Below are 6987 nucleotides of genomic sequence, written 5' to 3'. Positions count from 1 at the left end.
AACTCCGGTTTTACTCCATCTCAACATCCAAACGAGAGTCCTAGAAATCCACCAAAGGCACAGGCGGTGCAAAACCTTTCATGAGTAACAAGCATGAGGTGACGAAGGGAGAGCTAGTGCAAAGGATTGTTAGAGACCAGCAAGCATTTTTCTGCTCTACAGTGACCCACCAAACTAGGTGACGTGACTTTTTGAGTAAGCATAAACAACTGCAGAGCCCCTGCCAAAGCAAACAAAGGAAAGAACTAAAGTGCCGCAGCAAATGCTTCTCTAAAAACCCTGCTTTTAGAAAGAAAAAAAAACACGTGAGATTTAGTGTGGGATTCACAAAATGCTGCCCAGGGTGAACATTGCCTGCACAACCTGATCCAACCTGTGTGTGCCCAATGCACTGGGGAGGGATTACGGTGAGTCAAGGAGAGACAGTGCGACCCAGCTTTAAGATGGTAATCACTGCTATAAGGTTTCACAACAAAACACAAAGCTTGAGATTTAAAAACGCCATCCTGTGCTCCTGCTGCCCACCTTGCAAACGGACCGCCTGGGAGCTGAGGCGATCTCCGAGCTGCCTGCTGTCGCAGAGCACAGGGCCTCTGGCTTTTGGAAATCAAAGAGTCAAGGAGGAAAAGCCAAACCAACCACATTACACCTATCAATTTGCACTTCCCCCGCTGCAGCTTTGACTCCTACCAGACTCCAGAGAAGCAGCGGCTTTTGAGAGCAACAGCTCCGCTGCAATGCCAGCCCGTTCAGTGCCTCCCTATTTCTGTGCTGTGAATTCACGTATCAGGCCCATACTGCAGGTCACCTTCAGTTTGTCACCACTGTGCACTTCATCAGCCTGGGATTTCCTGTGGTTGGGAGGTGCCCAGATGTCAAGGAAACCTTCCTCACCACCAACCCGTATCTTGAGCAGAGGCTCGTGATATCCCAAGCCTGGCTTCACAAATCCCTGAAGACTGCACCACCACTGCACCTAGCTCTAACCTTTCGTTGTCCTGGGCCTGAGGGAAACATTCCCACACAAACCTTCCTCGCAAAAGAGGAAGTTTTATTATCTTGCTTCAGGGAAGCAGAGCTTATGAACAGGCTGCTTCTTTCATTCCCCCACCCCCCTTGGAAACCTTGCAGAGCACCCCCTTAACTTCAGCCATTTATGATCATCCCACTTCCTCCATGGGTTCACACAAGCCATGAGAAAAGGCAGCACCATCGTATCTTATCAGCATCCCCACAAACCAAATCTTTAAAAGGAAGAAAGCATTGGATGGAATTGGAGACCAGCAGAGCAGGGGAGTGGGGCAAGAGAAAAGGAAAAGCAATATTGCTCATTTACATTAAAATCCCTGCATTTATTTTATGTATCTAACAGCAAACACAAACTTTCTTACCTCTTGACCTTGAAGAGCCTCAGCAGCCGCTTCCTCCCACATTTGAGCTATATTAAGATGTAGATATTCAAAGGGGAGAGCAGCAAGCTGGTTTGTTCAGTGCTGAGCTACTTCAGCCATGTGGTTCCCATTAGGCACAGCCCAGGCGAGCCCCGAGCGGCTGCTGCTTGCGGAGGGGACACAGGTGCGGCGGGAGCAGCCAAGCGAGCCAGCCCACGCCAGGGCAGCTGCCAGAGCAAGGGCCTCTGAACCGGCAGCAGCTGCTGAAAACCCCAAAACCCCAAACTCCTGTGCACCCTCTTGGCCCTGCGGTCTCTCCCTCTAAGGCACCCCAGAGCAGAGTACCCTTCGTTTGGCTTCTTCATTAGGTCAGCAAAGCTCTAATTTGCAGGCCACTAAAAACTAGTCTGGATAGTCCATTACATTTTGAAAATACCCATTTTTTGATAAAAGACCTTCAAAAAACAGTTGAACTCCTTTAGAAAGCCATTCTTGTCTAATCACAGAGTAGTTGGGGCTGGAAGGGACCTCTGGCAATCATCTGGTCCAACTGCCTGCTTAAGCAGGGTCACCTGGAGCAGATTGCTCAGGGTTGTATCCACAGTTTGGTTTTGAGTATCTCCGAGGATGATGACTTCACAGCCTCTCTGAGCAACCTGCTCCTGTATTCCACCATCCTTAGAATAAAAGACGCTTTTTCTCCTGTTTTTCAATTCACATCCATTTCCTCCTGTCCTGTCACTGGGCACCACTGAGAGGATCCTGGCTCTGTCTTCTTTACTACCCCCCATCAGGTATTCACACACAGATAAGATCCCCCTGGGCCTTCTCTTCTACAGGCTAAACAAACCCAGCTCTCTCAGCCTCTCCTCATATAACAGGTGCTGCAATCCTTTAATTAGCTTAATCAGTTAAGTATGTTAATTTATTTTAAGTTTGCTTGAAACTTTCCATGGCAGTTTTGCATTTGTTGGTGTGGTTAAAGCAACTGATATCTCTGTGGCCTTTGCTGGATTGCATATTTCTTATTCTGAAGTTTGATTTGAATAGCTTCTCTCATGCAGTCCTAACCTTGAAGAGAGTTATCAAGAAGGCAGACTGATCAGAGCAAGAACTTTTAGTTTACAACACAGGAACAATAAGTAAATAATGCTTAGAGCTATACAATATTTGCACTTACTTGAGTTGGAGGTGACTAGTGCATGGGGGGCTATATAGTGCTATGTTCTTTAAGAGTGGTAGCTTCCTACAGCCTTAGCAGGCAGACGTTTGCTTTTTGGGCACGATTCTCTAGGCAGCAGTATAATTTTGGCGAACTCATCAGCCTGTCACCACATTTTCTAGCTCGGTCTGATTTTTTGTCGTGCACAAGGAACATTAATCATTTCGATTCACTTCCCCATTTGGAAGTGTGGCTAGATCCAGTGCTTTCCCACTGTTTGCATGCGTCTTGTCTGCTGTTCAGAGTGAAACCGTTTTCCTACGTGCCTTCTGTACAACGTGCTACAAAATTCCGAGCAGCCGGGTCCAGGCAGTCCCACAATACCAGTAGGGACGGAGACCAGTCAGTCTCAGTATGTTGCTTTGGAAGACACATCACACCTGGCTAAAATACCTTTGGTTCCCTTTCTGCAAAACAAAGTATATAAAACAGTGAATTCGTGTCATTTTTGTATCTGTCTGATGTACTGTCTGTTAACTGGCTTGAAAAAAGAAAAAGCTCTAAAAATGGGCATCTTGATTTAATGACTTGTGTGAAACAGCCTTTGCCTCTCTGCCTGTTAAAGCCCAAGATAAGAACTTCCATCCAGCAAATGAGCCAAGGGGATTTCACTGGTAGCAGTCAGTAAGGTAATATCCCCCATGGCTTAGATCTTCTTGTAAGGGATTAGTAAAATGCCCCTGTGTTACTCAGCCTATTTGCTGGGACTACAAACTCATTTAAAAGATGGGGTACGTCTGATTTCAGTACATAGCCAGGTTTTTGTGATTGTGATTGCATAAGCAAGCAAGGAATCAACTCAACCTGATTTCCCCCCCGTTCACAGAAAGGAAGATAATCCCCTCAAGGAGTCAGTCCCCTCTCTTCCTCTAACTTTGCACCAATTGTTGTGGTGCTGATGCTGTTTCACTTTGAAAAATTGTAACCTTTTCTTAAAGCTTTCAGGTTTATGTATATATTTTATGTATTTATGGAACCAAGTTGCTTTACTGTTATAAAGCTATACAATTGTCACTGTCTTATAGCAGGAATAATTAATGAAATTAAATAGCATTAGAGAAGGAAATTCCTTTCCATAGAAAAGGAAATACTTGTTGCACCCAACGTCTTATTTGATGTTGCGACTTTCCCCACAGGAAGTCATAGAAGCCAAACATATAGTCCTGGATACAGGTTTTAGAAGGGATATTGAAGCTTCACTGCTACACAGTACACTTTTCTGCACGCTTTGTTAAAACTAGACTGATTTGCATCTGCTCCAGCATGTCTGTCCTGGATACACACACATCCTAAATTACATACCATCCACTGACATTTAACTGCCATCTAGCCAATCCCTTACCTTCAGCCCAAAAGGTTTCCCCCTCCCAGATATCTGAAATAATGGTCCTGAATTTAATGGCAATACATTTCTAGGACACGCCAAGGGAGGAGGAAAAAAAACACAAATAAACCAAGAACATTTACATGAGTAATATGACTATATTTATTAATCCCAATGACAGCTTAATTCACCATCTGTAAATGCTGTATCATGAGGATCTCTACAATGCAAACAACAAGTATTGCTTTGGAGTGGAAAAGATTATCGGTGCACTTTGTGCAGCCAATACCAATTGAACAAATGCTTAATTCAGAAAACTAAAATATTAATTATCTTGTTATATGGATGCTGAGAAAAATACGAAGGTTCTTGGAGAGAGGCAAGGGGATCTGAACAGAAGACTCCATGTAACACATTACCACCCAGTTCTGGCCTTACAAATCTGAAAGCCAAAGTTGAACAGTCAGCAAACACAGAAGAGAATCAGTTTTGAAGTTGCCATAGTTCACAGTGCAACATTGTACTTGCTTTAGCTTTAATATTGAATCATTCACTCATTCTGCATTGGATAAGCTAGTGTTACTTCTGGAATTTTGTTTCAAAGTAGCAAGTGTTGATTTTAAAAAAAAGCAAGCCTTCTTAAGCTCATTATGTTTTAAAGTAATTTTCCAATGAAGAACTAATAAACTTTGCAAAGGCCTGCCTGCTGTTCAGGAAGAAAGTTTCAGTTATTATAAAGCTTCTGAAACAGTAAATATACTGACAGATGTATAATGAGCTGGCAGCATTTCTTTAAACTCTAGAATTGTCTTCCAAGACAAGTTCCTGGAGCATCTTAAGAGACATCCTGAGCCATGGACTGAAGCAGCCCAAGGCCCACCTTCCTCCCTGTCCCTCTCCCAGTAGAGAACACGGGCAGTTAACTTTTGTTCAGGTTTCCTAACTGACTGATACCAAGATTCATCTGGTAGGTTAGAAGCTGGAATTCACTGCTTTTGCATTTTAGGGACCGTTGATTGCAGGGAAAGAAAAGTAAAGTAGCGAAACAAATCACAATAAAAATCCTGCTTTGAACAAAGAACAGTCATTAAACTAAAACTCTTAAAAAAAAAAAAAAAAAAAAAATCCTAAGGCTACAGCATCTTCCCCCCACAAAAGCCTACCTCACGTAGCAGTTAGCAGCAGAGGCCAAGCAACAGGCCTGCAGCTTTCAGCTGGACGTGTTTGCTGTTTGTGCCAACAACCACAAAGGACACGCAGGCCTGCAGCTTTCAGCCCCCCCTCCAAATCTCCACAGTGTAGAGGGACGCAACAGTTTAGGTCTCTTGCATCAGAGCCCTATAATTAATAGCTCTCTGGCAGTTCCTTAGAGCACCTGCACTTCCCGTCCGTTCCTTTGATTCCTCCGTTCGAGCGAGCAGCAGCCTTGCTCCAAACCTCGCGAAAGCAGGCTGTGGCACTTGTGCGCACAGGGCCCCAGCAGGTGCCGAGTGTAGCTGACCAAAGATCTAGGAAGTGTGGGCAATGCTATTTCAATCCCAAAGACATGAAGGTCAAGGAGTTTATTCCTTCCCTCCCTCCTCCCACTAAGATAAGCATTTTTTTTTCCCCCTCTTAGATAAACTGTGTGTACAGGCAGTCCGCCATGATCAAGGAAAGCTAGTGATTTGTCCTCAGTCTTAATAGCTCAGTTTGCTGGAAACTGAACCTCTCGAAAACAGTAACCTCAACAACTGCTTTGCACACTGTAGAGGAAGAATACCTCATTTACAGCTTTACCCACCCTTATAATGGAACAGAAGGAGCTTCAGATGCAGGTGGAACTGGTTGATAGTCCTGCAGTAATACATTATAGAAACTTTCTTGTATTACAGGGCCGATTTAGGATGCCCTGCTTATACTATTAAGCTTTCACAACTTTATACAAATTCTTAATGATATTAAAAGCACTGTGAAAATACCTTAAGGCACAAGAAGTTAAAAGAAAATGCAGCACACTGGAAACCTTAAAGCAGCCAATTCAACAGAAACTGGCCTTGTAACAAGTACATCCTTCATTTATACACGGTAAGCTTCACCGTCATAGATTACAAAGTAAATGCAGGACAAAATGTATGCTGCTCAGCATCTACTTTTTTCGTTAGTACCAACCCACATCCCTTACTATGAGGGCTAATCTGTGGTTACACGTAGGAATTAAAACAGTTTACAGACCCATCAAATGATTTGCCATGAGCAACCATGAACTACTAATATGATTTAGGTATCCAGATATAGCAACATAAATTTTTGTTTTGTGACTGTGGAAGGTGGCCTGTTTCAGCCTCAGTGCTTTGCACAACTTGTTAAGAGCAAGGAAGTTCAGAAAAAAAGAAGAAAAAAAAAAGGTTTCCAGCTTCAATCACTGCAATTTTAATTGAACTTCAGAAGTTTATGTAACCCAAACAGATTGTCTTAGGCAAATGACTGAACAGTAAAAGAGCCCATGAAGAATACTGGCTTAACAGTGGTCAGCACTATGGGTAGAAAAAAAAAAAAAAACGTGTGATGTAGCTACCATTCCTCACTTTCATAAATGGAACACATCCAAATCGAATAATTCAAGTCCGCTGGATGTTTTATTATATAAAGGTCTTCATGGAATGAGATGTTGTCCTACCTCATGTATATTCAAATGTATGATGGAACTGTTTAACTTGGGTGCATTTTTTCTGACATGACTTCAAATGAAGGCTACCAGACCACTGCCAACGAAGCAACATAGAAAAATGCACATTTCCTCCCAGTGCTTTTCTTCATTTTTTTTTTCCTTTCTCCCACCTTTATAGTAATACTAATCAGATCACACCAACACTGTGTTATTAGTAAGCCATTTACCTTTTGGGTGAAGGAGGAACTGTAATAGTAGCACAGAACACTGAAATCCTGTTCATTAAAGAGTAAGAGCATTCCTGGTACATGTTTGAAATTAGGAAAGTTTGTTGCAACATGGGGAAAAAAAAGAAAAACTAGCTTAAGAATTTATATTCATTGTTTTATAGCAAGAAAAC

Source organism: Rhea pennata, chromosome 2 (genome assembly GCF_028389875.1).
Source record: "Rhea pennata isolate bPtePen1 chromosome 2, bPtePen1.pri, whole genome shotgun sequence".
In the NCBI taxonomy this organism is placed as follows: Eukaryota; Metazoa; Chordata; class Aves; order Rheiformes; family Rheidae; genus Rhea; species Rhea pennata.
Note: the sequence above shows the minus strand (reverse complement) of the source record.